Source organism: Vicia villosa, linkage group LG7 (genome assembly GCF_029867415.1).
Source record: "Vicia villosa cultivar HV-30 ecotype Madison, WI linkage group LG7, Vvil1.0, whole genome shotgun sequence".
NCBI lineage: Eukaryota > Viridiplantae > Streptophyta > Magnoliopsida > Fabales > Fabaceae > Vicia > Vicia villosa.
In genome coordinates this window covers 55,345,621-55,353,748 of record NC_081186.1, presented here as the reverse complement: position 1 = coordinate 55,353,748, position 8,128 = coordinate 55,345,621, and the positions used below count along the sequence as shown (strand labels likewise).

Below are 8,128 nucleotides of genomic sequence, written 5' to 3'. Positions count from 1 at the left end.
GATTTCCTTCCCATTTGTTCTTTTCCACTCTTAGAGTAATTCTGAAATCAAGAACAAGAGGAAGAGAGGGGCAGACAAGAGAAGAAGAAGAGAGGAATACAATTCCAAGTTTCTGCATGCAACATCATCATCCTTATCACCAAACCAGCCTCCAACCTTCATCTTTTCCCTCTTAAGGTGGGTTTCTATATAGTGCCTTGGGTAAATTGTTAGGGTTTATGATAATGGGGATTTGGGGTTTTGAGAATGTTGCTTGTCTCGGTGTGAGCTTGATGATCATGAATGTTGTTTTTACATGTTATATGAGTTATGAAAATTGTTTGATTCTTGATAACATGAGTGTGTATGTTGGATACTATGATATCTTACTTGTGAATTCATGATAATTGAGCTCTTTCAATGTTGGGTTAGCTTAGGATGAGAATAGAATGTGTTTGGAACTGATTTAATGCAGGAAAAATGGTATTTTTGCTTCTGGTTCAGTAAGCAATCGATTGCATGGGTCAAGCAATCGATTGCACGGTGAAAAATTGTCATTCAGGACATTCTGTTCAGTAAGCAATCGATTGCACAACAGTGTAAATCGATTGCACCTGACAGCAAATTTTCCTTTTATTGTTTTGACCATAACTAGAGTTCCGTAACTCGGAATTAGACGTCGTCGGAGGCATTGGAAAGCTATAGGAAAGGGCTATAAGATGCATAAGTTTCCACAAATATAACACACTCTTAATTATTATATAATCCACGTTTATATTCTTGTATCTTGATTAATAAAGATAAAGACTTGGAAATATGAACTTTAGGAAGCATAAGTAAGAGTAATGGTTGGAAGTTGTCCGCTTTTTCCCTTTTTCCCTTTAAGCGGCTCCTTCCAAGATCCTAAAATATATTGGTGTAGTAAGTATGGGACGAGGGGTTAGAGAACAGACAGAAGGATAGTAACTGTTCATTGGTCATTGATGATCTGAGAATGAGACATGTTACACATATATGTTGGCTACTTCTTGTGAGATGATTCCAAGGATGCCCCTGTGCCATATATATGCAGATTATTTCTCGAGCATGAGCCTCGGGAATGGGTCGTGCTCCATAGTTCAGGAGCTATTCTTCGGGGATGAACTCCTGGAGATGTGGACCGCCACCTTTCCTTTGTCACTTCCCATTACGGGTGAATGTCGTTGTACGACTCGGGCCATGGGATATTGGGGGAGTTGAATCGTAGTGGCGATTCAATGTTGATCTCATGGTTCTCTATAGTCCACATGAGTTACTTAACACAATGTTGGAAATAAGATTCATTCTCTAGGTTAAAGTAAGTACTTCATAACTGTATGGGTAAAGACTTGCTAGGAACTTCTTTTCGGGACCTTGTAGAGCCGAGTGGACCCTAAGATAGGGAAACCCACTGAGATTAGTATCTCACCCCATTCCTATTATTATTATTTTGCAGGTGCTTCATCTCAGGATAAAGGAAAGAGCAAAGCGGTGTAGTGATAGGCGTGATGGATGTTTCGTGAAGCTTTCGTTTTAGTCTTTTATTCTTTTGGCTATATTATGTTTATGTATTTTGGTTAACCAGTGTTGTAATGAATACATAACTATTGGCCGTTTAGGCGTATTGTATATTTCAGTACCATCTTCTAACTATGTAATACATTATTCTAGACATATGTTTTGCGTAGTTGTTACAGGGTCAGTGCAAGATTTAATAATAAATTAATACTATACTTATTATATCACATTTTTATTACTTTTTTTCTTCATCAACTACCTAACTATGAATAGAACATGCCACCAAACCGTCTAAATTACCCTTCCTTGCTTTTTAATTAACACTAACGAATGCCCCTTATCATAATTTACTAATTCAATTAATTCCAACCAATGAAAAGAGTCCTTTTGTACAAATGGCATTCAATTTTTTCAAATTCCCTTTTCCCTCTCATTCTCCTCTATCCACCCTCTTTCCAAACTTTTGTCATTTTCAATACTATATCATTATCTCTCTCCCGTTTCCCTCTTCTCATTCTAAACCCCACAAACCCTAACACCTCTCATTCTTCATAATTTGCATATCTATACTTTTCCATTTCAAATCAATACTCTACTTTCCTATATGCTTTTAACCGATTACTCTTTTTCTCTCTTTCCATGAACTCTTCCTTTTCTCTGTTTCCTTTTCTCTTTTCCATTCAAACCCTAGCGAATTCTTCACTATGTGCACGGTCAAAACAACCGCAAATTCATTCAATCTCTCAAGAATTTGTTCACTGAAAATGGTAAAGTCACCCCCTTTCTCTTTCAAATCTGTTTGCTTTTGTTTTCGTTTACATTTTCGTTATCGTTTTCACATTTTTATTTTGACTCTAAATCTGTATTTTTTCGTCCAGGATAGCATATTCAAATTTAGGGTTTTGGAAAAGTGTTGATATTGTGAGAGTTTCTGAGTTAAAAAGAATGAAATCTGCAAGGATCTCTGGTTTAAGATTTGTAGTAAGTATTTTTTTGTACCTTTCTATGTTTTACTTATCTTTTTCTCTCCTTATGATTATTTGTGTTTTATTAGATTTAGATGCATTTCATGTGTAGTTTTTTCCAGATCTGGAAATTAGAAAGGAGAAGCATATCAGTGTTATGCAAGAAAAACAAAAGTGACATTGGAAATTAGAAAGGAGAAGCATCTCAGTTTTTTCATGTGTAGTTTTTTTTTCAGATCTTAGTGGATTGTGATGCATAATGTTTGACATTGATGTTGCAAGGCATTGCATTTATGGTTATGAAGGCAATATCCAGTAGCACATAACAGGTTTTTCCTTATGATGTTGGTGATGCTTTATGTGTGAAATGTTTCTTGATGATGTTTGGTTACTGTTAGCATTTATGCAGTAGGATTCGGTAATTGGTTTGTGTGTGTATGCTAACATGTTGTACTGCAGGTTAATAAGGAGGTTTGTAGGGTTACATCATGACTATTGCAGGAGATTTACACATTTTGATGTTGAAATCTTTGTTGAAGAAGTACTTGTGAAGTATGGAGAGTGGCACTTGGAACAACTGAAACTTTGAAAGGTTCATATGTTTGTGTGTGTTCACATGGATCACTTGATTGCAGTTGTGGAGTTTGTGGACCTGTTTTAATAAGTCGATTTAGGAAACACATTGAGCTACATGGTCTACAAGATAAAGTATTTGTTAGCCTATGCTCGCACGTTGGAAGACATAAGTATGCACGAAATGTCATTATATTTGGATCAATGACCTTATGTACTTATAGACAATGGTATTGATTACATAAAATGGTTTTTTTATATTGCAGCTAAATATAACTATTTTTTATTTATATTTAGCTACTGAAATGTTTTAATTACTTTTAGATTATTCAGAAGTTGGATTCTTTTTGTTTTTCCTCTAGATTAGGTTTTGGGATTACCATTGCAACACATACCCCTTTTCATTTGGACCAAGTCTCTGAATCAGGTAAGCAGAAGTTAATACTCAGAATTGAAGGTATGCATATGATACAAAGAACCATTTGTATATTTGATAAGTCACATGCTGCTATTTTCCTTACTTTTTCTTAATTCCTCAGTTTTATGCCTACACGATAAAGATTGGAGAGGAGTACACGAAGTAATCATCGACAGCAAGAGACCAAGGTCCAACGACACTAAGAGAACATCATGTCATCATTGCTTACATTGTTGTTGCAACTGGAAGCTCTCTCTTTGGATATGATGTTGGAATTTCAGCTTCTGCAATATTTCATTCTCTTCCACCTTCACTTTTATGTTCTGCAATAGTTTTTATAGAAATTTGATGCATGTGATATGATTAAAAGGAGGAGTTATTTCTATGAATGTATTTGTTCTCAAGTTTTTCCCCTCGGTGTACGAACATAAAAGATCACACACACGAAAACAACTACTGCGGGTATAACAATCAAGTCCTTGCTATATTTACTTCTGTTTTATATTTTTTGTTTTAGTTGCACCCTTGGTGGCGACGCTTGCTACAAGAAAGTACAGATGGAGGACAAGTATCATAGCAGGCCGTATCATCTTTCTCATCGGATTTGTTCTGAATGTTGTTGCAGTTAATCTAGCTATGCTAATTATAGGTCAAATTATGCTTGGCGTTGGCATTGGTTTGGGAGAACAGGTAGTGAAATGAGGATCAAAGGAAAAAGGAAGGAAGGTTCTTGAAAATATCATAGGAACTAATGATGTTGATGCAGAGTTTGAAGATATGGTTGAAGGAGGAAGAGGAGAGAAGAAATCACAAATAATTAATAGTCAATAAATAAGTTTGATTATTTTGTAAACAAAATAAATTTACTTTGAATAGTCAATAAATAAGTTTGATTATTTTGTAAACAAAATAAGTTTACTTTTAATAGTCAATAAATAAGTTGGTTATTTTGTGAATAAATGTGAAGTATAAATGTATCTACTGAGGAAGTATAAATGTGAAGTATAAATGTATTCTTTTGCACTGTGACCCGATTAAACGAAATCAGCTGAGGAAGTATTCTTTCAAATTCGAGAACGCGTGGCTAAAAAATGATGAACTAGCAGATGTGGTAAAGAGAGGTTGGCAGGCTACTAATAATAATGGGGTGCTAAACCGAATAAATAATTGTGCGAAAGAGTTAGCAAGCTGGAATAAGGTGAAAGGAAAAGAACAGCTCAACACACTGTCAATTCATATGGCAGCCATGGAAGCGGCGAGATCGGCGAATGACGAAGGGGCAGCAGCTAGATTTATTGAGGCACAAAGGGAGTATAATCAGATTCTGATTCAGGAGGAGATTTTTTGGAAACAAAGAGCTAAAATGCATTGGCTACAATATGGCGATTCAAATACTAAATTTTTCCATAGGTCGGCTACTGTTCGGAAGAGATTCAAGAGAATAGATTCTCTTATGGATGATACAGGGGTCGTGGTAACAGAGCAAGAGGATCTAAGTCGTATCGCAAAATCTTATTTTGAAGAATTGTTTGTTGCAAGGCAGGGGCTGTATGAACCGGTCTTGAATTGTGTTCAGCCGGTTATTTCTCAGGATGACAATAGCAAGTTGATCTCGCATATTACCAAAGCAGAATTATATGAAGCTCTAACTCAGATGCATCCATATAAGTCTCCGGGTCCCGACGGATTTAACCCGGCTTTCTACCAGCACTTTTGGTATTTGTGTGGTGATGATATCTTTCATGCAGTGACTACGTGGATGACCAGGGGTTTCTTCCCACCTGAGCTTAATGAAACTAACATATGTCTTATACCTAAATGTGCTAATCCTAAGAATATGAAGGATCTCAGACCCATCTCTCTTTGTAATGTTGTTTACAAGTTAATTTCCAAGTTACTTTCTAATCGGTTGAAGGTGGTATTAGATAAGTGTGTTTCGGAGGAGCAATCTGCTTTTATTGAAGGGAGATCCATTCTTGACAACGCTATGGTAGCTACTGAAATTATTCATGCGTTGAAAAGAAAGACGAGTGGTAACATGGCTAGTATGGCGCTAAAGATTGATATTAGTAAAGCTTACGATAGAGTTGACTGGGGGTTTCTGAGAGAGATTATGATGCGTATGGGGTTTGATGAGAGATGGATTCATTGGTTGTTGATGTGTGTAACTTCGGTGCATTATTCGGTGCTCGTTAATTCTGATAGAGTCGGACCCATTTTTCCTGGAAGGGGATTGAGACAAGGAGGTCCTCTGTCACCTTATCTGTTTATTCTGGTTTCTGAAGGCCTTTCTGCGCTCATTAAAAGAGTCGTTTCACGAGGAGATATTCACGGAGCACATATATGCAGGGGGGCACCTAGTGTGTCTCACTTGCTTTTTGCTGACGATTGTTTTCTATCTTGCAGGGCAAATCTTATGGAGGTGTCTAACCTTATAGAGATTCTAAAAATTTATGCTGATGCGACGGGTCAAGTGATTAATCTTTCTAAATCCGAAGTGTTTTTCAGTCGTAACCTGAGTGGGCCAGCTCAAGAGGATTTAGCCAAAGTAATGGGGGTGAGACATGTTATAGGAACAGGAACATATTTCGGTCTACCATCAATGATTGGGAGAAGTAAGAAGGCGGTGTTCTCTTTTATTAAGGACCGGATATGGAGAAGAATCAATTCTTGGAGTGGTAGGTCTTTATCTAAAGCGGGGAAAAAGGTTATGATTAAATCAGTGCTTCAGTCGATTCCGGCCTATATTATGAGTATCTACTTGATTCCGGATGGGGTGGTGAACAACATTGAAAAAATGCTCAACTCGTTTTGGTGGGGAGGAGGTCGCAGTAACAAAGGTATAAGGTGGCTGGCTTGGGAGAGAATGACTATGTTGAAGAAGGAGGGAGGTCTGGGATTTAGGGATTTCAAAGCTTTCAATATGGCTATGGTGGCAAAACAAGGTTGGAATTTTTTGTCGAAGCCCAATTCTCTTGTATCTAGAATCTTCAAAGCAAGATATTTTCCTCACTCATCCTATCTAGATTCAAAGGTTGGCAACAATCCGAGTTTCGTTTGGCGTAGTTTGTGGAAAGCTAGGGAGGTGTTAAAGATTGGGAGTAGGTGGAGTATAGGGGATGGAAGGAGTATTAAGGTGATGCATGAACCATGGCTTCGTGAGAAAGGGAGTCGGTGGGTTGGAGGACCACAAAATCAAGATGCACATGAACTCTTTGTTAAGGATCTCTTTCTTCCCAATGTCAAACAGTGGGATGTGGGGAAGGTGACTAATCTTTTTGATCATACGGGGGCTGAATCTATTCTTAAAGTTCCTTTGGTGGAGGAGGTTAAGGAGGACAGGTTGGTTTGGCAAGAGGAGCGAAATGGTGAATATAGTGTGAAATCGGGTTATAGGATCCTGAGAGAGAAGCAAAGTAGTACTCGGAATCTTGGGGTGGAGGGCAATTGGAAGAATTTGTGGAGCATATCTGCTCCGTCTAGAGCAAAGCATCTTTTATGGCGTATCTGTAGAGGTTACCTCCCAACTCGTACAAAGCTACAACAACACCATGTACTTTGCCCCTCTCTTTGCCCTTGGTGTGAGTTAGAGGAAGAGGATGAGTGGCACATTTTCTTTGGTTGTATTTCTACGAGTCAAAGTTGGTGGGCAGCAGGTTTGTCCTCTTTAATTGACACTCGTTTACATTCTTTTCATGATGCTAAGTCAATTATTTTGGACATCTGTAGCCGTGAGGACCGTAGGGATGCAGGAAGATTTGCGGTCATGCTTGAGGCTCTGTGGAGAAGTAGGAATAACGTGGTGTGGCAGGATAGTCGAGAAGACGCAATAAGAATTGGATTACAAGCTTATCACAATTGGTATGATTGGTTTCAAGCCAAAGAGGAGTCTATGGTGTGCGATAATAATAATAATTCGGTTGATTGGATTCCACCTATGGTTAATCGGGTGAAATGCAATGTTGATGCAGGTTTTAATAATGTTCGTGGATCGACTAATAGGGGGTGGTGCTTTAGAGATCATTTGGGAAGATTCATCAGTGCAGGTACTTCGTGGGATGTGGGACTTTTGTCCGTTTTTGAAGCCGAAGCTATTGCTTTAAAGGAAGCTATCCAGCATGCTATCTTCTCCCAATTTTCTCATGTTATATCTGAAAGCGATTGCCAAGTTATTGTCAGTGCTATCCATACTAAGCATGTTGGATCCTCTGAGTTTAGTTTTATCATTAAGTCTATTCAGAATTTGTTGTGCTCTTTTCCGAACTTTGAGGTTAAGTTCATTAGGCGCCAAGCGAATTCGGTTGCCCATACGTTAGCTAAGGCGGCCAATTCTTGGACTAGGCGTATGTTCTTTAATATATTTCCTCCTTGTATTGAAGAATGTTTGATAAATGAAATGTGTTAAGTTTGCTTTTTTCAAAAAAAAAATGTATCTACTGAGATGGTATCATTCTTTATTTTCTGCAGATGAAATGTGCAGATTATTAATAGCAGTGATTCACAATTTTCTTTGCAAAGACGCCAAGACAAAGCACATGAGTAAAAGAAAATGACTGTAGGGAGTTTCTATTTTAATTTTAATCTTCCCTGTAGTCAATTTTTATGTGCCTTTCTATTTTATTGGTGAATTATTTAAAACTTTTGATTCAATTTGTAT

General features: G+C 37.6%; 1 long non-coding RNA gene across 6 annotated transcripts; it reads left to right on the top strand.

Moving 5' to 3' along the window:
* Window positions 1-1,977: 1,977 nt before the first annotated feature.
* LOC131620595 (uncharacterized) lies at window positions 1,978-4,659 on the top strand. Of its 6 annotated transcripts, none has more exons than XR_009289193.1 (3): window positions 1,978-2,282; window positions 2,394-3,933; window positions 4,097-4,659. It is a non-coding gene; the product is annotated as an uncharacterized LOC131620595 (long non-coding RNA). The 6 variants fall into 6 exon arrangements; XR_009289192.1 differs by having other exon boundaries at window positions 2,394-3,510; window positions 3,593-4,658; XR_009289196.1 differs by having other exon boundaries at window positions 2,394-2,496; window positions 2,717-4,657.
* Window positions 4,660-8,128: the final 3,469 nt, after the last annotated feature.